At 36.7% G+C, this 26,430-nt stretch overlaps 1 protein-coding gene across 2 annotated transcripts in view; it reads left to right on the top strand.

Moving 5' to 3' along the window:
* GULP1 (GULP, engulfment adaptor PTB domain containing 1) overlaps positions 1–26,430 on the top strand; it is a 329,829-nt gene that overhangs the window by 115,891 nt on the left and 187,508 nt on the right. For both annotated transcript variants that reach the window (XM_010862917.1, XM_010862918.1), the window contains exon 2: positions 14,833–14,958. The gene's annotated coding sequence lies outside the window, so the exon portion shown is untranslated. The remainder of the gene's footprint in view (positions 1–14,832; positions 14,959–26,430) is intronic.

Genomic DNA, 26,430 nt, shown 5'->3' with positions numbered 1-26,430 from the left:
CAGTACAGCTCAGAGCCGATTCCCTCTCTGCCCGCTAGTGACAGAGTTGATTCTCTGCTGCCGGAATGAAACTTGCTTTTCTTGCCACTCCAGCCTCCTCTCTTTGTATATTTCTCTCCTTTCTTCTCACTCAGCTTCTGATCACTCATAGTTGTTATTTTTCATGCTTTCTATTGCCTCATAACATCTGTCAAGCATCTTTTCCCTGTGTCTTATTTTCTACTCCAAATAGTCCTATTCTCTTCCTGTGAGAGCTCAGAGTCTAGAGCACGTTCTTGGTCCAGGTAATCCCCTGTTGCTTTGTTTACGTGGAGCTTTTACACCAGGTCCCCATTTACACCTTAGAAGACATAGTCTTAGCTCAAGTGCTCACTCTGGTCTCCTCAAAGGCGCAGAGTTATGCCAAGTGCTTCCTGGTAACTTACACTTTTAGCAGGAGGATGAATGCAGGGCCCTCATAGATGGGATTTGAGGCATGGCAGGCATTTGGGGAGAAACCGATGGCTAGTTTGCATATAGTGAGAAATTACTTTGGCACAAGGAGGACAGAGTTTGGGAACCCCAAACACTAGCCCAGTGTGTTGTTCACAGTTGACCCTCCGTGTATTTTGGCCTTGATGAAATTATCAATAATAAATAGAAATAATTGTTCCTCACTAAGTTTTAGAGGCTTTTCTCGACTCTCATTTCATATTTTATTTATCACCCCCCTCATTTAATTCACACATTTTTCTTTCCAGCTTAATTTTCGTTTACTGCTTTATGGGTTATTTCAGCCCATAGGTAGGGCTTGAAATATATAAACAGCTTCTAAAGGGAGTTAAACTTATTCGATAATGGTGACATCTATGAGTAGGTAATGCTCTTTCAGGTTTAAAAAGTGATAAAGATTGCATCCCAGAGTGTTGTCTCTATCTTGGATAAATTAGTTATCTGCAAGTCCCTGAACAGATTCTCAAAGACTATACAGGTAGCACCGGCAAAAGCAGAGTCAGAGTATTTTAAATGTGAGACAAGTTTGTCTTTAAATGTATGTGTTGCTTCTGTTTAGCTGTGTGTGTGTGTGTGTGTGTATGTGTATGTGTGGTTTTATTATTGTTGCTGTTTTCTAATTTGTTTGATTTTGGGCATGATGGAACTTGATGACTTATTGATAAGATTTTTCGTTTAGCACTCTTTTTTTTTTGCCATTTCTTGCCCAAATCTTTCCCGTGTATCTATTGAGCATTTACTATGTACCAAGCACAAAGAAAGTGATGCAGTTTTTATCTGATTCAGATATATAGTAAGCCCATGATTTCTGTACATATAATTCAGCTGGCAAGATGTAAGTAGTTTGAAAAGTATGGTATCCTTGATTAGGGAGCAATTTTCATTGTGTATAAGCACCTAATACATTCTTTCAGACTTCACAGTGTGTCTGTTTTCTTCTGTAGAAAGTTTTCTTGGTAGATTCTAATAGACAAAAATAAATTTCATCATTTCATTTGATAATGAGCAATTCATAGCTTAGAATAATTTTCTCAGAGCAACAATGGCTAAGAGATTTTCTCTTCTAGTATTATCAATAAAAATTTAGAGTTCACCAAAAATGTGTGAAGTAAAATGGTAATTAGTACACAAGATTTTAACTTGCAAACTAGATGTGTTATCCTCTAGTCATGAAAAGAAAATAGTCAAAAATCCCGAGTTGTAGTCTTGATTCTGATGCTTTTAATGTATATCTCATTATCTACTATATTGATTTTCTTTTTGCCAAGTAAGGAAACACAGTCCTACACATGGGACAGGGTTGTTTTGAAAATAAAATGTTATTATACCATTGAAAATATTTTGAAAGGTTAGAAGAACCTAAAATGTTTCTTATCATCAGTGACTAACCTAGTCTAAATATATTACTGTTTAGAAATTAAGAATTAAGTTAGACCCAAGCTCCTAATAAGATGACATCTATTTTAGCTTTTATAATAACAATTTAAAATATGTCCACATCTGATTCCTCTACTAGATTCAAAGCAGTATTTCTTCACCTGTATCCCCAGTCCCGAGCACCAAGTAGGTTTTCAATAAATGTTCATTGGATAAACAAAACTGGTGAGGAGATGAGGAAAGAACATCTTTATATAACATCACATTCTGATTACTGGGGGCTTCCTAGTAAGCTCAGTAATAAAGAATCTGCCTGTGGTGCAGGAGCCGCAGGAGACACAGTTTCTATCTGTGGGTCAGGAAGATCCTCTGGAGAAGTAAATGGCAACCCACTCCAGTATTCTTGCCTGGAGAATCCTATGGACAGAGGAGCCTGGTGGGCCACAGTTCATATGGTCTCAAAGAGTTGGACATAACTAAAGCTACTTAGCAGTCTGATTACCATAAACTTTTCAGTCATATTTTGGAGAGAGGTAAATCTATTAAACAGGTACTGGTCACTGTTACACTTTTGCTACAGTCTAGGAGATGGGAAACGGAGAAGGCAATGGCACCCCACTCCAGTACTCTTGCCTGGAAAATCCCATGGACGGAGGAGGCTGGTAGGCTGCAGTCCATGGGGTCGCTAAGAGTTGGACACGACTGAGCGACTTCACTTTCACTTTTCACTTTCATGCATTGGAGAAGGCAACGGCAACCCACTCCAATGTTCTTGCGTAGAGAATCCCAGGGACGGGGGAGCCTGAGAGACTAAACTGAGAGACTAAACAACAATGAAGTGCTCTAGAGGCGTGACCTGCTATGGCTAATACTAGGACTTTACCCGTAATAATAGACTAGAAGCATTAAAAAACTGATCTTTAATCATTTAATTCTTTTAAATACTCACAGCTTGCAAATTCAGTTCAGTTCAGTTCAGTCGCTCAGTCGTGTCCGACTCTTCGCGACCCCATGAATCACAGCTACACCAGGCCTCCCTGTCCATCACCAACTCCCGGAGTCCACCCAAACCCGTGTCCATCGAGTCAGTGATGCCATTCAACCATCTCATCCTCTGTCGTCACCTTCTCCTCCTGCCCTCAATCTTTCCCAGCATGAGGGTCTTTTCAAATGAGTCAGCTCTTCGTATCAGGTGGCCAGAGTATTGGAGTTTCAGCTTTAGCATCAGTTCTCCAATGAACACCTAGGACTGATCTTTAGGATGGACTGGCTGGATCTCCTTGCAGTCCAAGGGACGCTCAAGAGTTTTCTCCAACGCCACAGTTCAAAAACATTAATTCTTCGGCACTCAGCTTTCTTTATAGTCCAACTCTCACATCCATACATGACCACTGGAAAAACCATAGCCTTGACTAGACGGACCTTTGTTGGCAAAGTAATGTCTCTGCTTTTTAATATGCTATTGGTCATAACTTTCCTTCCAAGGAGTAAGCGTCTTTTAATTTCATGGCTGCAGTCACCATCTGCAGTGATTTTGGAGCACAAAAAAGTAAAGTCTGCCACTGTTTCCACTGTTTCCCCATCTATTTACCATGAAGTGATGGGACTGGATGCCATGATCTTAGTTTTCTGAATGTTGAGCTTTAAGCCAGCTGTTTAACTCTACTCTTTCACTTTCATCAAGAGGCTCTTTAGTTCTTCTTCACTTTCTGCCATAAGGGTGGTGTCATCTGCATATGTGAGGTTATTGATATTTCTCCCAGAAATCTTGATTCCACCTTGTGCTTCCTCCAGCCCAGCGTTTCTCATGATGTACTCTGCGTATAAGTTAAATAAGCAGGGTGACAATATATAGCCTTGACGTACTCCTTTTCCTATTTGGAACCAGTCTGTTGTTCCATGTCCAGCTCTAACTCTTGCTTCCTGACCTGCATACAGGTTTCTCAAGAGGCAGGTCAGGTGGTCTGGTATTCCCATCTTTTTCAGAATTTTCCACAGTTTATTGTGATCCACATAGTCAAAGGCTTTGACATAGTCAATACAGAAGAAATATATGTTTTTCTGGAACTCTCTTGATTTTTCAGTGATCCAGCGGATATTAGCAATTTGATCTTTGGTTTCTCTGCCTTTTCTAAAACCAGCTTGAACCTGTGGAAGTTCACGGTTGACGTATTGCTGAAGCCTGGCTTGGAGAATTTTGAGCATTACTTTACTAGCGTGTGAGATGAGTGCAATTGTGCAGTAGTTTGAGCATTCTTTGGCATTGCCTTTCTTTGGGATTGGAATGAAAATTGACCTTTTCCAGTCCTGTGGCCACTGCTGAGTTTTCCAAATTTCCTGGCATATTGAATACAGCACTTTGTCATAGATATTATTACATGATTTTCTATTTTCTATGGCTCAGTGTTGAATTCTAATGACATGTCTTTGCAAAAGTTTCCATGCATGTATGGACTCTGACATCATTTGTTAGAAAAGGGAAATTTGGTCGTAAATTTTACCTTTTCAGCGCATCATAAATGCTCCTGAATGCATCTTTTCCTGGCTTAGTAGCATGATCTCCTGTTTGTATAGTGCTTTACAGTTTTATACATAACTTCTTTGAAAATACTCTAGAAGAGAGGAGAATAGGTGTCACAGGCATTTTGTTGCGACTGCTCTGTAAGTTACTTTGACCTAATGTGAAAGTGAAAGTGTTAGTTGCTCAGTCCTGTCTGACTCTTTGTGACCCTATGGACTGTAGCCCACCAGGCTCCTCTGTCCAGGCAATTCTCCAGGCAAGAATATTGGAATGAATAGCTAGTCCCTTCTCCAGGGGATTTTTCCCGACCTAGGGATCAAATCTGGGTCTCCTGCATTGCAGGCAGATTCTTAAGTTACCTACAGAATATGTAATTGTCAAGTAAAATTAGATTCGACCTAATTATGTTGACATTTCCACACCTTTTACTATTCTGGCAAATCTGTGAACCAAGAAAATACTTGCATAAATATATCTATGCTAAATCATATCATTGGGTTTTGGGACCTTGTATCTTGGGAAATTTGGCTCAGGTGAGATGATTGCAATCTCCTTTGCTCACAGATAGGAAACTGTGAGTAACCAAAGAATAACTGAAATAGAGATATTTTTTGATTTTTTTGTCAAGGTACATACGTCTCTCTTTGTAACAGAGAAGGCTGAAGAGAAAGATGTTTATAGTTTGGATAAATGTAATGCTTTTTTATTGTGTTTTATATATTTATTTTATAGGAGTCAGGGGAAGGACTTATTCAAATGCATATTTATAATCCATGACCACTTTCTTTGGTAATTATAGTTTGTTGAATTCTATTTGAGATGGGGCTAAGATCTAAAGAGAGGGGGTAAGTGGAGAGAAAATTTTGGAGAAGAATCAGGTAACTCTGGGGAGTTTTCTCAAACTCATGAATATTTAGATAGTTTAATATATTTAAATCCATTTAACAGAAAGGAAAATGGCCATAACATTTTCTTAAAAAAACTTTTTTTCTTAACATATAACGAAGAGAAGTGAACTTTAGTAACTGAAAATTTTATTTCTTCACAGCTGATATTTGGGAGAAGATTTTGGTGTCTGATGATACTTTGTACACCCAGTCTTAAAAATGAAATTGTGAAATTTCATTTCACAGTACCCAGGTATCTTATATATCCTTAGGTGTTTTATAAAAAATAAAGTTTATTTTTCCAGTTCTACAAACACCAGTAGTTCAAGTCTTTTTTTTTTTAAATAGGTCATTCAGATACCACTTAGTAGATATCAAATCCTTATCAGACAGTGAAAATCTCTGAAAGTACCAGGTGTCAAAGCAGGTAATTGCTTTAGGAACTTCTATGACCACTTAGTAAGGCACCGAAGATTTACTTAGCTATTGTCTTTCTGAAGAGCATCAAAGAAAAAAGAAAGGACCTTTTTAGAGTATAATCAGGTTGGAATAATTCTCTTTAGCTGCCAATCAGTTTTTTTATTTGCTTTCATGTAAGCCATAATATTAATTCATCAGGAAGAGATATTATTCATCTTGTATAATTTTTTAATTAGTAAAGCTCCACATTTTTTATTGCACATCAGATTTATTGTTCATATCTATCCTGAATCTGTTTATTTGTAATTGTTTAAACCAATCAGATTATACTTCAAGTAAAGATGTGATTAATGTAATACTCCAATCTAAATTTAATGAAAGACTATATTATATGATTTCCTAAGAAAACCGAACATTTTACAGCATATAAATTTTGCCCTGCTAATTCTGAAAATCTACTGAAGGCACAGTATGTCCCTTTTCAGCTTCAATGACAGATGCCTTCAGAACACCAGGAAAGTTGCTGAGTAACAATTTTGTAGAAAATTTTTATTGTTTTTAATACATCAATTATTTTATACTGTTAGCTCAATTTTCGGAGAAGGCAATGGCACCCCACTCCCGTACTCTTGCCTGGAAAATCCCATGGGCAGAGGAGCCTGGTAGGCTGCAGTCTATGGGGTCGCTCAGAGTCGGACACGACTGAACAACTTCACTTTCACTTTCCACTTTCATGCATTGGAGAAGGAAATGGCAACCCACTCCAGTGTTCTTGCCTGGAGAATCCCAGGGACGGGGGAGCCTGGTTGGCTGCCATCTCAGGGGTCGCACAGAGTTGGACACAACTGAAGCGACTTAGCAGCAGCAGTAGCAGCAGCTCAATTTTGGGAAGGTCACATGCAAATTTAATAAAATATTTTGACACATTAGTAAATAACATATTTGAGAGTGATAATTTGGTTGTACATGACAGAAAATCAATTAAAACTCAGTTAAGCTTAGCAAAGTATATATAGGCTATCCTAATTGAAAGTTCTGTAATGATGTTTCAGACATAGCTGAATCTAGGCACTCTCATAGTTTGTTTTCCATTTAGTTGGATACATTTTAAGGCAATGTCACCTTAAATAGGACAGAATCACCAGGCTTTCAATCCCCCAGTTAGTCAACTCAAGTGACTAGAGATTGCTTCTTTCTAAATAGTTTTAGAAAAGAGTTGATTTGATTTTCTTTGTTGTCACTTAGTCAAACTTTCCATTCCTGAACAAGAATAATTATGACTAGGGTTATGGTGCATTCATTGGCCAGTCCTGGACCTAGAATAACCCCAGGCAAACATACCTACCAGTAAGTAGGAAAGAAGTGTAGGTCTGCAAGGGAAACCCAGGGCACTATCATGAGTCTCTGCCTTGTTTTGCCTTTTTTTTTTTTTTTGGTGAGAGGTGGTGATGACGGCAGCAAAGCACAATGTATGTATATACTAATTAAATGAAGAGTGTACTGTTATAGTGTACCACATTAAATTAAATGTGTACCATTATATATGTCCCATTGAGCAAAAAAGCAGGAGTTTAAAATGGTATACTAATATTTGGTAGTAGAACAACATAAAGAATTAAAAACCTCGATACTGAAAATGTTTCATTGCTGAAAAAAGGCCTGGGTACATAACCAATCATCTTACAAATACTTGTGATCATAGCATTTCTGAGACTTTCTCACTTGCAAAATAATTATTTGGTTAACAGTACATACATTTATACATTTATTTTTGTGTTGAATTTTATCGCTGTAGAAGGTATTGCAGATTTTATTGAATAGTGTTTGTATAATTTAATTTAATTATATCCAATGCTGGTAATATTGCAATCAATTTACAATGGAGGCAAGGATTAGTAAAACCCCTCTCCCCACCTTCTGCTTTAACTGTGGGAAATTGGAACACTGTATCACAGCTCACTGAAATTTGTCTTTAAATACATTATTCATTTCATGGATATTAGCATCAATAAAAGTAAACTCCACAGGACTGGAAAAATTAAACTAATGACTTTTTACATAATCCAAGTAAATGAATGCTCTCTGGTCCAATTATTCATTAAGGACTCAACCACAGTTTCTTGATTCCCTTCATTTGAATAGCCTCTATTGTGGGACTATTTACAAAAATGCTTAATAAGAGCATTTATTGAATAGGTGTTCTATTTCCATACACATACTGAAATATATTTATACACTGTTACAGTTTTGGGTAGTAATATGAGGTCTTTTAATAATTAAGAGTGGCCCCTATCATAAGTGTTTTATAAATGTTTCTTCAATTACCTGAATATGTTTTTTAATGTATTAAAATACTATAGTAAAGAATAGTGACTCATAATTTTCATCTTCCGAGATGAAGGAAGGAAAATTCCTTCATCCAGAAAGAAAGAAGGCAGGAGAGAGGGAAGAAGGAACGAAAGAAGGAGAGAAAATACCTAAAAATGAAGAATAGTTGGGAAAAATTGTTTCTAAATGGTGCTAAAATTCATATTTGCAGTATTTTAGAAATAGTGTGCTTCTAGTGTGCTTCTCCATCCATGGGAATACAGGCAAGAGTACTGGAGTGGGTTGCCATTTCCTTTTCCAGGGGATCTTCCCGACTCAGGGATTGAACCCGGGTCTCCCACATTGCAGGCAGATGCTTTACCCTCTAAGCCACCAGGGAAGCCCAGTTTAAAATTAAGCCTAATTAAATCTATAAACTATACTGCTGCTGCTGCTGCTGCTAAGTCGCTTCAGTTGTGTCCGACTCTGTGCGACCCCATAGACGGCAGCCCACCTGGCTCCTCTGTCCCTGCGATTCTCCAGGCAAGAACACTGGAATGGGTTGCCATTTCCTTCTCCAACGCATGAAAGTGAAAAGTGAAAGTGAAGTCGCTCAGTCATGTCTGACTCCTAGCGACCCCATGGACTGCAGCCTACCAGGCTCCTCCGTCCGTGGGATTTGCCAGGCAAGAGTACTGGAGTGGGGTGCCATTTCCTTCTCCAGCTTTCTTCCTAAATGAATTAAATCCCAAGAATCATTCCCCTTTTATATCTTACAAATATGAATGCCCTGAATCTATTTCTATTTTTGCATTGCCATTTAGCAAATATACACAGATTTCTAAGAAATAGTTTGCTATCCTCATCGTCTTTGACCTTGCACCACTTCCCTGTTTTATCATATTCATATCACCTTCAGGATAAAACCCAAATTTTGACATGTCATTCAGGAAGCTTCTTGATATAGTCTTGTCTTACTGTAAAATTTTTTCATAAATAGTTTCATAAATATTTTATTTCAAAATCACTAATCACTAGCATTCCTTAAAGGTGGCATGTTTTTTCTTGTTCACGTACTTTTGCTTACGATGTTCCCTCTGCCATCTAATTTGTTCATTGGAAAACTTCTGAACGGATGGTTCAGATTCCCTTTTTTTAAGGAAGAATTTCCTGAACTTTCTCTTTGTTTCTTCAATTAACGTAGTCTTGCTTTGACAGACTCAAAGGAGGGTATAGACTTATTTTCTTCTCCCTAATGATTAATACAGGGCTTCCCTGGTGGATCAGTGGTAAAGAATCTGCCTTCGATACAGAAGACGTGGGTTTGATCCCTGGGTTGGGAAGATCCCCTGGAGAAGGAAATGGCAACCCAATCTTGTATTGTTGCCTGGGAAATCCCATGGACAGAGGAGCCTGGAGGGCTATAGTCCACGGAGCTGCAGAAGAGTTGGACCTGACCTAGTGACTATTACAACAGCAACAATGACTAATACAATTGGACTTTAAGTAGTTGATCAACAAACACCTACTTGTTTGTGTTGTTATTCAGTCTCTCAGTCATGTCTGACTCTTTGAGACCCCATGGGCTGCAGCACAGCAGGCTTCCCTGTCCTTCACCATCTCCCAGAGCTTGCTCAAACTGAATGTCCATTGAGTTGGTGATGCCATCCAACCATTTTGTCTTCTGTCATCCCCTCTCTTCTTGCCTTCAAGTCATTCCCAGCATCAGGGTCTTTTCCAATGAGTCAGCTCCTTTCATCAGGTAGCCAAAGTACTGGATATTCAGCATCAACCCTACCAATGAATATTCAGGGTTGATTTCCTTTAGGATCAACAAGGTTTGATTTCCTTGTTGTCCAAGGGACTCTCAAGAGTCTTCTCCAGAATCAAGATTCAAAGGTGTCAATTCTTCAGTGTTCTGCCTTCCTTATGGTCAAACTCTCACATCCATACATGACATGAGTACTGAAAAACCATAGCTTTGACCTTTGTGAAAAGGGCAAAGGACCTCTGGACCTTTGTCAGCAAAGTAATGTCTCTGCTTTTTAATACTCTGGCTAGATTTGTCACACTTTCTCTTCAAAGGAACAAGTGTCTTTTAATTTTATAGTTGTAGGAATTATCTACAGTGATTTTGGAGCCCAAGAAAATAAAGTCTGTCACTGTTTCCATTGTTTTCCCATCTATTTGCCATGAAGTGATGGGACCAAATGCCATGACCTTCGGTTTTCAAATGTTGAGTTTTATACCAGCTTTTTCATTCTCCTATTTCACCTTCATCAAGAGTCTCTTCTTAGTTCCTCTTTGCTTTCTGCCATAAGGGTGGTGTCATCTGCATATCTGAGGTTATTGATATTTCTCCTGGCAATCTTGATACCAGCTTGTGAAATGCCACACACACACACACACACACACACACGTAAGTAAATAGCTTATATACTTGGCATATAAGTTAAATAAGCAGGGTGATAATATAAAGCCTTGATGTACTCCTTTCCAATTTTGAACCAGTCCCTTGTTCCACATCCAGTTCTAACTGTTGCTTCTTGACATGCATGCAGTAGGTTTCTCAGGAGACAGGTCAGGTGGTCTGGTATTTCCATCTTTTTAAGAATTATCCACAGTTTATTGTGATCGACACAGTCAAAGGGTTTAGCATAGTCAATGAATCAGAAGTAGATGTTTTTCTGGAACTCTCTTGCTTTCTATAAGATCCAATGAATGTTGACAATTTGTTCTCTGGTTCCTCTGCCTTTTCTAAATCCAGCTTGTATATCTGGAAGTGTTTGGTTCAAGTACTGCTGACACTTAGTTTGAAGGATTTTGTAAATAACCTTACTAGCATGGGGCTTCCCTGGTGGCTCAGCTGGTAAAGAATCCACCTGCAATGCAGGAGACCTGGGTTTGATCCCTGGGTTGGGAAGATACCCTGGAGAAGGGAACGGCTACCCACTCCAGTGTTCTGGCCTGGAGAATTCCATGGACTGTATAGTCCAAGGGATTGCAAACAGTCAGACACGACTGAGCAACTTTCACTCACTCACTCACTAGCAGGGGAAATTAGTGCAATTATGTGTTTGAACATTCTTTGACATTGCCCTTCTTTGGGATTGGAATGAAAACTCACATTTTCCAGTCCTGTGGCCACTGCTGAGTTTTTCAAATTTGCTGGCATATTAAATGCAGCACTTTAACAGCTTCATCTTTTACGATTATAAATATCTCAGCTAGAATTCTATCTCCTTCACTAGCTTTGTTGGTAGTGATGCTTCCTAAGGCCCACTTGGCTTCCCACTCCAGGATATCAGGCTCTAGGTGGGTGATCACACCATCATGGTTAATCTGGGTCATGAAGATCTTTTTTGTATAGTTTTTCTGTGTATTCTTCCCATGTCTTCTTAATATCTTCTGCTTCTGTTAGGTCCATACAGTTTCTGTCCTTTTTTGTGCCCATCTTTGCATGAAATGTTCCTTTGGTAGCTCTCATTTTCTTGAAGAGATCTCTAGTCTTTCCTATTCTGTTGTTTTCCTATATTTCTTGGCCTTGTTTACTTAGGAAGGCTTTCTTATTTCTTCATGCTATTCTTTGGAACTCTGCATTCAGATGGGTATATCTTTCCGTTTCTCCTTTCCCTTTTGCTTCTCTTCTTTTCTCAGCTATTTGTAAGACCTCTTGAGGCAACCATTTTGCTTCTTTCCATTTCTCTTTTGGGGGATGGTTTTGATCACTGCCTCTTGTACAATGACATTAACCTCTGCCCATAGTTCTTCAGTCACTCTGTGAGATCTAATCTCTTGAATCTATTTGTCATGAACTTTTTTTAAATGAACTAAGTTAATTTTCCAACTTTACTTTCCCTAGAGCATAGGAGTATATTAGGGCTATATGAATGTCACTGCCTCAGTGAGAAGACTAGAATGCACAGGAAATGATTGTCCCAAGTCACTTATGACAATCATCTTATACTTTTGGCCTAGAACATTAGGGTAAAAAACATTGAGAAGACAACCGCCAAGGCAGTTGGACGAAGATGTTAAGGCATGCTAAGTCATTTGAACTTTGTCCAGAGGGTGATACTGTTGTATTACTTGTTAGAGAAATCATAGTTGAGTACTGATGACCTTAAGGAAGTAAACTTGAAGAAGTAACAAAACGGAATGATCAGTATTGAGTATAATTGGGTTTTTTTCTTGATTTAACTGCATGTAGCTAGTAAGGGAAATAAAAGGGATTAGTAATGCATGGTTTCTGTCCTGAGCAATTAGAATGAGAATTGTAGTATTTACTTAATTAAAGTCTCAGGATGAACCAAAAAAAAGATAATTGTGAACCAAGAATCCAATTTTGCATATTTTGAATTTAGATGCCTGTAATAGAAATAAGAAATTAATATTCAGGAAAACTTTTTTTGCAACATTTTGGAAATTAGTTTGTAATATTTCTAAATTCTTGGAGCTAGTTATAAAAAGAAAAATAAGTAGTAAAATGATTTTGAAAAGTTTTAAGATCATGATAACGGTGGTCTCTGTTTCATGGTAGTCTTTATTTCATTTGATGACAAATAAGAATATCTTTTAGCCTGGCTTGTTTGTTTAGGGTGGTTTTGATGTGTATGGAATATTTAGAGATACAAATGTTGCATCAACCAGTTGAGGCTTCTAGTCATATTGCAATGTTTATAGTGGTTTTCTTAAACTAACACTATTGGAAAGAATGAACACTTGGTAAAATAAATAAAAATGGTTGGCTTCATTTAATTTTTGTACCTCTTCAAATTTCATACTTTGTAATAAATGGTGGCAACATAGTATAAGATTGAGAGTAATGTTTTTAAGAATAATTTGAGGAATCATTCACATGGAAATTGATTTTATATTTTAAAATAAAATGTGTTAAAAAAGACAGCTCATAAGCATATCTCAGTTTTTGCAAGAATATTTAAGATGCTCTTTATATAAACAAATCTAATCATATTGGACAGTGGAATAATAGATCCACTTCAGAGTATGTGTCATTTTCCTGCAAGAAGAAAGAAGTAGGCACAAGTTCATTCTTGTTTTTTGATGTGGATATTTTTATGCTTTTCTTTATTCTGTCACATTACATAAAATATTCTAGGTTGAAAGTATTTTCCACAGTTAAAGTGGATTTCAGTCAATCTGAGATAGAAATAAAAGCTGTGGGGATAAGCTGAATTAACCATTTTAAGGAAAATATTTACTTTGCTCCAATGTTGGAATATGATTTTTAATAGTTTTTTTTATTTTTAAACAAAATTACTTATGTTACCTTGGCTGATTTCTTTCTAATTTCATACCATTAGATTAACATTCACATAAAATATATAGGGAAATAGCCATTATGCTAAAAAATAGTTTTGTCTCCTTTTTTTCTTCTCCGTCCCCAAGACAGACAAAAGAGAAAAAAAATGACCTGGTTAATCACTTGGAAATCGTGACATAATTTCATGGTTACCGTTTAGCTGTGCCATGTTTGAAATTTCCTGTTCAGGTTGAACAGATACATGATAATGCAGCTTTTATATTTTCAGGAAAGATAAAGATGAATTATATCATTTATATACCCTAAAAGTCAATCCTAAGAACATATCATGCAAATGATTTAATAAACAGCAGCATCATTGGGTAGATAAACAGGTTTTTCACTAAAATTATAGAATATCTATAAATGGCCTTAAAATATATCCTGCCCATATTTTAATTCAGATTTTACAATTGTTGCCTTCTCTGCCAGATGCTGTTGATGATCTGACTATACCCTACTGCCTTATTATCTTCCAGATAAGCTTTTTTACTTGAATTATTGCCCCAGAGTTTGTCTCTGGTGCCTCATAAACTCAGATGCCTTTTTTCTTTATCTCTAAACATGTTAGAAAATGAAAAAGAATACGGTGAACAAATAGATAAACAGGCTTCTAAAGAAAATTTTAGCTAAGTTAGAATCGTTTCAGAATATTAAGATGACTCAGATACAAAGAGGCAGAAATAAAGTATTTGAGAGCCATCTTTAGTCTATAATTTGCAAAAGTCAAAAATACAGGTGTGGCTTTGCCAGTGGTCTGTATTAGAGTTATGGAGGGAGGCTGAACAAGAGTGAGATGTGCTTGTGCACTTGTGCTTCCCCTCCTCCTCAGAAACAAGCACTGGTTTTGCTGTTTTGGCAAGAAGAAATACAGAGGTCCATTTGAAATGATGGAATTAAGGGAAGGCATAATTTATGCTGTTGCATCTGGAAAGACTTTTCCTTTTCATCTCTTGGAATAAAAATGTAAAAATCTTAACGAGCTGTTATGTCTCTTCTAGTTATAGCATGAGAATAAATGGAAGGATAAGCTCCCCAAATGCTTCTCCATGGAAGTTGAAGTGAAATGAAAGTTAAAATAGATTAGTGCTTTCTACAATTTTGTTTCACCTTCTTAATCAGGGACAGAGTATGCGCTTGGTTAGGCTCATTAGCTAATAAGTGGAGGAGACAGCTGGGCCGAGTTGTCATACAGCCTGAGGGAGAGAGGGGTATACTGTCAAGCAACCATCACTGTTTTAATAGTAACATATCCATGAATTAAAACATTTAACTCATTATCTAGCAATGTTACTCTTTGCCCTTTTCTAGCAATCTATTACTCTGCTTTTTCAAAAAAAATTACATGCTTTACCACGGTTTTCCTATTATTGGGTAACTTTCTTGAACTTTCACAAGAAATGTAATTAGAATTTTAGAGCAAGTGTTATAATATCTAAATTATAATACCCATAAATGTAATTATTGATTACCTCTATTGAGTCCAATTTTAATTTCATTTTTAGTTATATGTGATTGCATCTGGTATACACAAGAGAAAAGAAACCAAAGGAGAATTTGAATGGCAGGTGTATAATTGAAAGTCAAGTGTCTGCGTATTCTTTCAACTATATTTGAACATACCTACCCAGGTAAGAATAAGTGATCGCTCATTTCTATACTTAACACGATTTTGAAAAATGATTCAAAAGTATAAAAGATGTCTTTATTTTGTACCCATTATTTAAAAAGACAGTTTTATTGAGCAAAATGGTAAAATACATAAAAGCAAAATAAAATTGAAATCATGAATGTCTGTTCTCTAAAGATAACTTCTTTTATTATTTTGTTCTATATCACTTGTTTTTTGTTTTGTTGATTTTTCCCTTTAAACAATGTTGGGCTAATTAGTATATGTATTTTTTGTTGAATTTCTTTATTGTTTTTGTAACAAGTCTATTTTGTTCTATTTGAGAATATGAATTAATGTTCATATTTTCCATTGTATCTGTTAAATATAAACATACATGGTTTAAAATGTTTTTAGATTGGGTTTATTATTCAAAGAATATCTTTATAAATTGATATAAATAGTGCTCATTTTGCATAAGTAGAGTTACTAAAATTAGCATCACTGGTTCAAAGTCTATAATATTTTTAAAGCTTTTTATTCATATTGCTGAAAGTACCTCCAGAAGGTGATAATGAGTTATAGTTTTCATTAGTAATTTTTACCCACTGATTTAGAGTTTTCCATTCAAACAGTTTCCCTAACTGTTTGTGTTGGGAATTAAACCTAGTTTGTGTTGAATTAAAAATGTAAAAAACTAAGTTAAGATTCTAAATTTTGGTTGCGAGCAGTAGCATCCTTTACTCACATGTATTCAGCCAGTTTGTCCCTTACACAACTAAGCCTAGAAGGAAAGTGAATATTATATGTGCACAATCCTTTCACACTGTCTAAAAGTACAATATTTACAGATGACAGTGAAGTATATATTTATTTGATTAATATCTGCTGAAAACATTATTTCACTCAGCTCAAGCACTGTGATTATTTCATTATTGATTGTACGATGGTGGTGATAATGGACATTAGTTAGGGGCAGGAAAACATAAAAATAGTTGCTAGTTGCTTTCTTCTTATAATTTTCAATAAAATATGATGAAATAAGAAATATATTCCAGTACTTTAGGCACAGATAGGATGTATTAAGTGCCACGAAAGAAATAAAAGGAAAGGGTGATTGCTGATAATGATACTTTCAGCTTGGGAACAAATGAGAGACCAGTTGAGTTGTGCTTTTTATTGGAGGCAGGATTTGACAGGTAAACATTTAAATAGAGAGTCAATTGGTGCATAGATACAGAACTGAGAAAGCTGGTGATATTCAGAAAATTGGAAAATAGAGTAGATATAGCAGAGTGATGAGAAATATGTTCTGTGACTTGGATTCCTGAACTTTGGCATTTATATTTCATCATTATATGATGAGGGACAGTTGCAGGGGAATAAGATTATCTGTGCTTTATTCTAAGAAGATTAATCTGGAAGTGATATGTGTGTTAGACTAATGGAGAGCAAATCCAAAGGGAGGGAGAACAATTTGTAGGCTTTTCTGTTTTATTTTCATCAACATCTGTTTAAACACTTGTTGTTTGCCAGGCACTATGGTAGGGACTGTAGAGAAAAAAGATGAAGAAGATATAATCCTCACTTTTGAGGCACTTATAGTTAGACATGCATGGCAAAAAAAAAAAAAAATGGAATACACCATGACAGAGTAACAACTGAATTATTCTCATTCTCAAGGTAAGACTGATTGGTAGCTAGCTATATTGAGATGTAGATACCAGGTTATCAACTAATACCGTTTTTCCAAAGACGTCAAGTCTTATTATAAAAAGTGTTTCTAGTCTTTGAAAGAATTCAGTGAAACTTTAGCTGTGGTGAAAATAGTGTAAATGAAAAATAAGGCAGTGGTAATGTGGTGGAAGATTAAGGAGAGGGCTTTTTATCTTAGGAAACAGGGGCAGGTTGGCATTAACAGATATGGGGGGAAACAGCAAAACTGGGATTTTCATGTGGGTAAAATAATAGGTTTGGTGTTGCCTTGCTCTTATGTTTTTTGCTCATATCTTTGCTAAGGCACTCAGCATTTTAAAATTTCATTGCAATTCCTTACATAATTAATTGAAGATTCATTTATTCACTATGAAAAGTAATGTGAGTTTCTTTAAAATTACAAGTATAATAAGAGTAAAAATAAGTTACACTAAATAAAACATAAGTAAAGACCTGATTTGATTCATACCATTGTATATATACATATATATGTGTGTATATATATATATATATATATATACATGTATATATATTTACTATATGTATAATTTAGCGTTTCTAGCAATCCCATGGACAGAGGAGCCTGGTAGGCTGCAGTCCATGGGGTCGCTAAGGACTGAGTGACTTCACTTTCGCTTTTTACTTTCACGCATTGGAGAAGGAAATGGCAACCCACTCCAGTGTTCTTGCCTGGAGAATCCCAGGGATGGTGGAGCCTGGTGGGCTGCCATCTCTGGGGTCACACAGAGTCGGACATGACTGAAGCGACTTAGCAGCTGCAGCAGCAGCAGTCTCAAAAGTGGATGTATGTTCCTGCCCTAAAAGCTTAAGTAAATTTATTATAGAAGTCTTAGTGTAATGGACAGGAAAATTATCCTTACCACTTAGGTGCCTTAAATTTTGCATTGTTGAAAGGAAAGGGAAATTTGTTACTACAGAGTTATAAATAGATAAGTTTGTAGAATTTAAGAATTCAACTTCTCCAGGAAGGCTTTCCCGATTTTTGGATCGGAGACCAGATCTTGTGCCACTGATGAACCTTAACACCGCTTATTAAACATTCCTCAGTTGTACCATGCATTGTGGTTTTATCTATCATTTCCTGAGACTAAGATTCTTGAGAATTGAGTTATCGTTTATCATTCCAGATATAAATTCACTCTAAATAAAACTCACCACAATGTTGGTTTTATGGATACTCTGTAAATATTTCTTAGATGCAAAATTGAATCCATTTCCGTGATTTGTCTTCATCATTCCTGCCCTAGCTTAGATGTTTTTGTGAGCTCCATGTTAGTTTTCTGTCTCTCTATGATAAATCACTTAAAAACTTAGCAGCTTAAAACAGTGCTTATGTATTATCTCACAGTTTTCTGTGGACTACAAATCTGAGCACAGCTTAGCTGCTGCTTCTGGCTCTAGGTCCTCTGCAGCTACAGTCATTTCAGAGCTCAGCTGGGGCTGAAGCGTCCCCTCCAGACTCAACCATGGAGGGCCTCTCTCAATAGGGTTGCTTCCATGAAATTAAAGCTAGCTTTCTCTGGGGCAAGCAATCCAAGAGAGAGAGAAAAAGTGAGCATCCATGATGGAAACCGTGTTCCTCTATAACCAAATCTCGGAAGTGTCATCCCATTTGTGGTAGTTTAATGATGGCCTCTAAAAAGACAGCTCAAGTCCTAACCTGTGTTACTTGTGAATGAGACAGTATTTGGAAACAGAATAAAGGCTTATGAAGATAAATGGAATTAAATAAAGGATCTTGAGTGGGAACATCCTGGATTAACTGCTGCTGCTGCTTCTGCTGCTGCTAAGTCGCTTCAGTTGTGTCCAACTTTGTGCAACCTCATAGATGGCAGCTCACCAGGCTCCCCTGTCCCTGGGATTCTCCAGGCAAGAACACTGGAGTGGGTTGCCATTTCCTTCTCCAATGTATGAAAGTGAAAGTGAAATCGCTCAGTCCTGTCTGACTCTTAGCTAGATGAACTTTAAATCTAATAACATGTATCCTTATGAGGTGTACATAGAGAAGAAAGAAGGTTCTGTGAAGGCAGAGGCAAGGACAGGTATGATGCAACCACAATCAAGGATTGCCTGGCAACACTAGCAGCTGAAGAGGCAAGAATAAAATCTCCCTTAGACCTTTCAGAGGAAGTGTAGTCTTTCTGACACCTTGATTTCCAACTCTTGTCCATCAAAACTATGAAGGAATGAATTTGTGTTGTTTTCAGTCACCCAGTTTGTGGTGGTTTGTTATGGAAGCCATGGGAAACTAATATACCACCCTTTTCTGTAGTCTTCTATATTTTAGAAATGCATCATAGATCTAGCCAGCATTCAGTGGCAGGGGGTCACAAAAGGGCATGAATATCAGGCAGAAGCCATATGAGAGTCTTGCTATTCTATTAGATTTCCGAATCCCTCCATTTGCTTGATAATTGATACATCTGTATAGCCAAACCATTAGAGTCATTATCTCACTTTCTTAAAAATCATGATCTTTCTTTTTGTATTTCCTAACTCTTTTATTAGAATTGTTATTCATTTGGATAGTCAAATTGGAAAACTTAATTTGAATTTCTGCTTTTTTCTTAATGCTCATAACCTTTAATCTATTAACCAGTCTTTTTCATCCTATTCCTTAAATTTTTATCATCTATCCCATGATTATGTCTTTCTAGAAGTAGCAATATAACCCCTAAGTGCTCTGTCTGTTTCTGAGCATTTCCCCTTCAAACCTTTTGCTGCAAAGTGACTTTTGAAAATTCAAGTGGGATTACATAATTTCCTTATGTGGACTGGCTCTTGACTTCTAAAATCCAAAGTGTATCTTTAATCATTCCTTAATATAGGTCTAGAAAATTGTATAAACCTTTCCAGATATTTTATGTTCTTTCATTTTTGCTTACCTTTCTCTGGGATTCTCTTTTTCCAGTACTCAGATAGGTGTGTGTTTGTTTTTGTACCCAGAGCACCCTGCAGAATGCCTAATACAATGGCCAGCACAGAATAAGTTTTCATCTGTTGTAAACTAATGTTAAAGATGAAAGATGAAGAGAAGAGTCTTGAAATAGCAATAAATGACTAAACTTACAGACTCCTTTAAGATGGAAACACACGTAAGAGAAAGGAAAACTATGGACTAATTAATGATGGGCAAGACTGGATAGTTTAAGGATAGAATAAACGCAAAGGCACGTTCAATGTAAATGTGTGGAAGAAGTAGAAGTCAAAAAAGTGTGAAAAAAAGATAGTTTTAGTTTTGAGACCCTATATAAAGTTTAGATTTGAATGTGCTGTAATGTGGTTTTAAGAGTATTAAAAGGTGCATCCTCACAGAGTTTATACTATATTAGATAGGAAGTGTAAGGAAGATAAGAAGTAGAAGAAATAGATGGCAAAAATGCAATGCAATGTTAAGAAAACAGCAGAAAAGGAGTTTGAGTAAGCTCCAGGAGTTGGTGGATGGACAGGAAAGCCTGGCATACTGCAGTCCATGGGGTCACAAAGAGTTGGACACGACTGAGCGACTAAACTGAATTGAACTGAACTGAAGTAAGACTAATAGTGCTCTTGTCTGAAGAATGTCTCTGGGGAAGTCCCTCAGTGGAGAGCATATTCAAATCGTATTCAGCAGATGTGTTATGCTTAATCAGCATTTAAATACCAAAGGAAATCCTCTTTAAGCTGTTTGCAGAAACTGAAGAAAGCCATTTTACTTTCACTGACCTTTGATTGTACATGAAAAATTTAGATTTAGTACATCTGTATGTGATATAAAAATTAATCATTACCTGTATAATATTAACATTAGTTTTTATTTAATGAAGAGACAAAGGGAAAAATGCTTTGTATATTTATGTAATATGTAATTGTAACAAATGGTTTATTCATGAATGAATTGCTATTTGAATGAAATAGTGAAAACAGGGAAAATGGTTTTTTATCAAATATGTTAGTCTCTATGTTACAGATTGGTAATCTATGGGCTTTTAGCTTAAACAAATTATTTATGCGATGAGAGTATTATATAGTATATCAAAGCCTTAAATATTTAGAGATAACATTCTCTTTTTTTTAACCTCTGAAGGTTCCCCAAGAGTTAACCTTCTTTACAAAATGATTTACCTTACTTTTAGAACATAATCTACATTGATAAAATTTAGCTTAGCAAAAAGATTCTTTAAAAAGGATATTTTTTACACATGAAGACAGAAATAAATGAATAAGAAAGATTTACATAATTATGTGCAATGAATGAAGAGATGGAAGTGGCTATCTCAGAGAAGGAAATTGTTAAATGTTGAGTTTTGAATTGCATAGATCATCAGTTTAGTGGCCTGACAGTCTAAACTGTAAACATTTTCATCAAATGACTACCTGTAATGGTCAACATCTCTTTATACAAGCAGTCTGTTTTATGTATTAATATGAATCACATCTATAGTTGACGAGTCTCTATAAATTACAGTTCTTATTTTGCAAGTAACAGAAAGGAGTTCTGTGTACTTTAAGCAAAAAAGTATTTTGTTGAAAGGATATGAGTTAGCTCATGGAATCAGAGGGTAATCAGAAAAACAGTTCTCAAGAAAGACAGGAGCCAGAGCATTTCCAGGGATCTAGAGAGCAGGAAGTGGAGAGAGACTGTGAAAAGTACTGCCATGGAGCTAAGTCTGGACCAATAATGTGGTTTAATGCTATTCTTCCCACATTCACAAAGCCAGTGTGCATGGCTGGGTTTCAATCATTTGCCCTCTGCCAGGAACCATGGCACTTGATTAACAATTCTCCTGAGACTGCTAGCATGTGGAGAGGGTAGGTTCCCAAAAACAATTTCAGAGTTTTAGGACTAAGATGGGGAGTAGGGCAAGTAAAAACAATTGATGTTTCTAAAGCCTTTCTTCAGAACTGTCATTCAAAAAGTATCAAACTCTAACAGCAAAAAACTGAGAATAAAGATTTTGCCAGTAAAATTAGCATAGATTAAATAGTAATGTTGCTCAGGTTTTAATAGATATCTACTCTTATGAAAATTTTCTTTGTTCTTTCTTTTATACATATGTCTATTGTTTGTCATGTGCTAAGTGCTGTCCTAAGCAGTGAACATAAAGCTATAAACTATAGAATTCGTTTTTGCTTTGTATAGAGTCTTAGTGTAAACTGAAATATATATGACAATTAATATATTGCAGGAAGTCTAGAACCAGAGCTGCAGTAGTTTCCTAGAGTTGCTGTCAGAAAGAGCTACAAACTGAGTGGCTTTAAACAACACAAATTCTAGAGGCTAGAAGTCTGAAATCTGGGTGTCAGAGGGTCCTGTGTCCTGCAAAGGTTCTAAGGGAGCATCCTGCTGTGTTTCTTCCAGCTTCTGGTGGCTGATGGTCTTTCTTGGCCTCCGGCAGCCTACCTCACCTCTCTGGCTCCATCTTCACACGGCCTTCTTCCCTGTGTCTCTGGGTGTGTCCTTGCCTCTTATGAAAATACCAGTCATTGAATTTAGGCTCTATCCTAAATCCAGAATGATTTCACCTCAAGATCTTGAACTAATTACATCTGTAAAGACACTGTTTCGAAATAAGGTCACATGCTGAGGTTCTGAGTGGACATGAGTTTGGGGGAGATGGTGTTTATCCCACTATAGGGAGGGCACATGATACTGTTGGTGTTCTTTGTAGGGTCCCAGGGCCTGTTTTTGGGGTATGCTAGAGAATCCCACTTGCAGGAAATGTCTGAGAGTGAATGCTCAGCAGAAGGAAGTGAAAAGTGAAAAGTGAAGCTTGCTCAGTCGTTCCGACTTTTTGTGACCTCATGGACTGTAGCCTACCATGCTCCTCCATCCATGGGATTCTCCAGGCAAGAATACTGAAGTGGGTTGCCATTTCCTTCTCCAGGAGATCTTCTCAACCCAGGGATTGAACCTGGGTCTCCCGCATTGCAGGCAGACGCTTTACCATCTGAGCCACCAGGGAAGCTCACAGCAGTAGAAGGAAGCACCAGCAGAAGGAGAGGAGTGTACAATGGACCCTCCCAGTGCTTGTGAGGAAGCATAGTTCATTGGAAGAAATGAAAGTATCAGTAGTTCAGTTCAGCTGAAGCAAAGAGTACAGGGGACTGGTGAGAGGTGGACAGGAGAGAGGACAGAGACGAGGTTACATGGAACAGATGATAAGGGAACATGTAAGGGCTTTGACATTATCCTGAATATAGTAGGTGCCTTTGAGGGAACAGTGGTAGTTTGTTAGTCACTCAAGTCCTGTCTGATTCTTTGTGACCCCATAGACTGTAGTTATAAAATGAAAAAAAAAAGAGAGAGAGAGAGTGAAAGAGTGAAACTAGGACACGCAGCTGTATCTACAGTCAGATCTCAACACTGTATCTGGCAACCTTCAACCTTTAATATTAAACACTAAAAGTAAAGGCACTTAAATGTTAGCAGTGGTGACTTTAATTTTACTCTTTATAACATTTTTAAAGTACAGCAAGTCCAAAGAGCTTATACTACTTTTATAATGGTGGGAACAAAAACATTTTTTTTGAAAATTTTAGCACATTAAATAAACCTGATATAAGATTTACATAGCATAGTGTTTTTAAAAATAAGTAATTGATTTCAAGGATTGCATATCTTTTGATTTAGGAGGGAAAAGAGCTGTAAGTGAATAAAGAATTATACCACCTAAAGAAGGTATTTCATAAAATATCCTGAAATATGTATGGAGATATTGATTGCACATCCTCAGGTGGGTTATGTAGACATTGGCTAAATCAAGAAAAAAGACTTCTACTTTTGGACATAAGATAGGAAATACATTTAGACTGAAAGCATTTTTCTCTTGATTTTGAAAACCATGTCAGTGAGTGAGCAATTTAATAAAGCATAGAAATTGATCCTTTTATGTAAGTTGTCATCAGTAACGCCAATTTATCTTATGTAAGGTGATTAGGCAGAACATTCCTGTGAAGATTTTACTAATTTTTGTAAGACTGAAGTGTATTTAAATTTTTGGAATGCAAAATTAGAGCTTTAATGTTAAATTTATTTTACATATCCAAGGGTCGTGCTGTGAGAACAGAACACATTTGCATGTTCTTCTGTGTTTTCCACCAGCTTCAGAATATTAAACAACTATTCCATTAACATATACTGGATGATGTGATGGGGCAATTAAAACTCTCACATCATCTTTGGACTATTTCTCTTGCAAGAGATAAAGCAGCTTAATTAATGTCTCATAATAATGTTTATAAAATGTTTATCAAAGAAAATCATTTGATACTTCTGTGGAGGTTTTTTGTTTTTTATTTTTTTCAAAGTATTGATAATTGCTTAAATAGCATTGTTTACTTTGATTCACCAATAAAATTGTTTGCTAATCCTGACCTGAGATGATGTATAAATATTTTGCTATTAAAAATAGTTCAGAGTTCAAACATTTTACTTGCTAATGACTATAAAGTAGGCAGACCTTCTTTCTTAAAAATAGTCTTGAATATATTCTAGTAAAATATATACTGGAGATACATTTCTTGGTTAATTATTTATAAGAAAATATAGATACCAATAATTATAATAGAAAACTAAACATTTCAATAGAATCAGCCATGTCCAACTCTTTGCAACCCTATGAACTGTAGCCCATCAGGCTCCTCTGTCCATGACATTCTCCAGGCAAGAATGCTGGAGTGGGTTGCCATGCCCTCCTGCAAGGGATCTTCCCTACCTGGGAATTGACTCCGCCACTCTTACCTCTCCTGCATTGGCAGGCAAGTTCTTTACCACCAGCATTACCTGGGAAGCCCAAAATACATGAGTGTCACCACAGGTCTTTTTCATGATCTTCTCGTTGAAAGTATTAGTCGCTTAGTTGTGTCTGACTCTTTGCAACCCCATGGACTGTAGCCTGCATCAGGTTCCTCTGTCCATGGGATTCTCTGGGCAAGAAAACTGGAGTGGGTAGCCATTCCCTTCTCCAGGGACTCTTCCCGACCCAGAGATTGAACCTGGGTCTCCTGCATTGTTGGCAGATTCTTTACCATCTGAGCCAACGGAGCTGTACTTTCAGTGCAAAGTTTGACTTTTTTCTTTTTTTAATAAATTTATTTTTAATAGAAGGACAGTTGCTTTACAATATTGTATTAGTTTCTGCCATACATCAACATGAATCAGCTATAGGTAAACACATGTCCCCTCCTTCTTGAACCTCCCTTCCACTTCTCACCCCATCCCACCCCTGTAGGTTGTCACACAGCGCCAGGTTTGAGCTCCCTGTGTCATACAGCAAATTCCCACTGGCTGTCTATTTAACATGTGGTGATGTACATGCTTCACTGTTACTCTCTCACTTGGTCCCTCCCTCTCCTTCCCACACTATGTCCACAAGTCTGTTCTCTATGTCTGTGCTTCCATTGCTTGACTTTTTCAAACAACTTTATATCTCTTATATCATTTAGTTAGCCCATCCCCCAAATACTTTTTTAAGTAACTTGTCCTATATAAAATTTAACTTAATTAGGACTGTTATGGCATCACTGCCTCAATGGACATGAGTTTGAGCAAACTTCAGGAGATAGGGAAGGACATGGAAGTCTGGCCTGCTGCAGTCCATGGGGTCACAAAGAGCTGGACACAGCTTAGTGATTGAACAACAACAACAACACGACTATGAACCTGAAAGTCTACCTGCTTGGAGTTTATAGGCTTCCCTCCACCCCCATTCTTGAGTTTTCTAAACTTCTGAGAATTAAAAATCAGTCCCAGTAGCATTAATAATATTAATTACAATGTCCAGCACTTATATATTGTTTTTAGCTGTCTATATAAAGGAACCTGTCTAGTCCTTATAAGGATATTTTGAGGTAGGGGACTCAGTTACAGATGAAAAAGCTTAAGCAGAAAGCGGTAAAGTAAATTTGCCCAAGATCAAATGGTAGAGAGGCGAGTAGAACCCAGGTAGACTATTTTATCCACCATACTCAATTCATGAAGAAGATATAGATTCATATGAAAGAATTTTAATCCAAAAATATCAGACACCTCATCAGTATTCCCTGTCATCTTCTTGTGGAAAGATCTGACATACAGCTCTGTGATAGCTGGGTTACGTATTTCTTATTCTCCCACATTTTTGTGCTGCTAATCCTCCTCATATTTCATTTATTTCAGATCCCTTGACTGTTCTCCTACCTCATATTCAGTTTTATAGTTTTATTTACATGTTTTCCAATATACAGAAAGATTCCAAGAAAAACCTCTTATTTTGTTTACTTAGAAAAGATGAAAATATCATTTTGAGAAAGTAAAACATTAGTTTTGTGTCCTAAAGATAACACTAATGCAAGCAGCAATAGTAAGTTTCCAGGGTAGTGAGAATATTAAAAAGAGTTTTTATATCCCCTTTCATAATTTAAACTTACACTTGATATTAAATTTTTTTGTGAGAGGAAAATTACACATTTTCTATTCCTTGTGATAAACCAAGCACACACAGTAATATCCCTGTTATAACCTCAAATCCCTGGATAGACCAGAAAATAAATATATATAATTCAATTTAGAACTGTATTGGAAAATAAGTCAGAGAACCTTCAATAGACCAAAAAGTATGAAAAATCCATAAAAGGATACACTGTCAGATTTGAAAGGGAAGTCATGATTGAAGATAGGCCCTGGAGAGGGCAGTTTGAGGGAGGGTGGATACACTATTTGTATAGCTAAGTCCCTTCACTGTTCACCTGAAACTGTCCCAGTGCTGTTTAATGACTATTATTGTTCAGTCACTTA

The sequence above is a fragment of the Bison bison genome, unplaced genomic scaffold (genome assembly GCF_000754665.1).
Source record: "Bison bison bison isolate TAMUID 2011002044 unplaced genomic scaffold, Bison_UMD1.0 scf7180017864485, whole genome shotgun sequence".
Classification (NCBI taxonomy): Eukaryota; Metazoa; Chordata; class Mammalia; order Artiodactyla; family Bovidae; genus Bison; species Bison bison.
The sequence above is the reverse complement of the archived record's forward strand: the minus strand, read 5'-3'. Positions and strand labels throughout refer to the sequence as shown.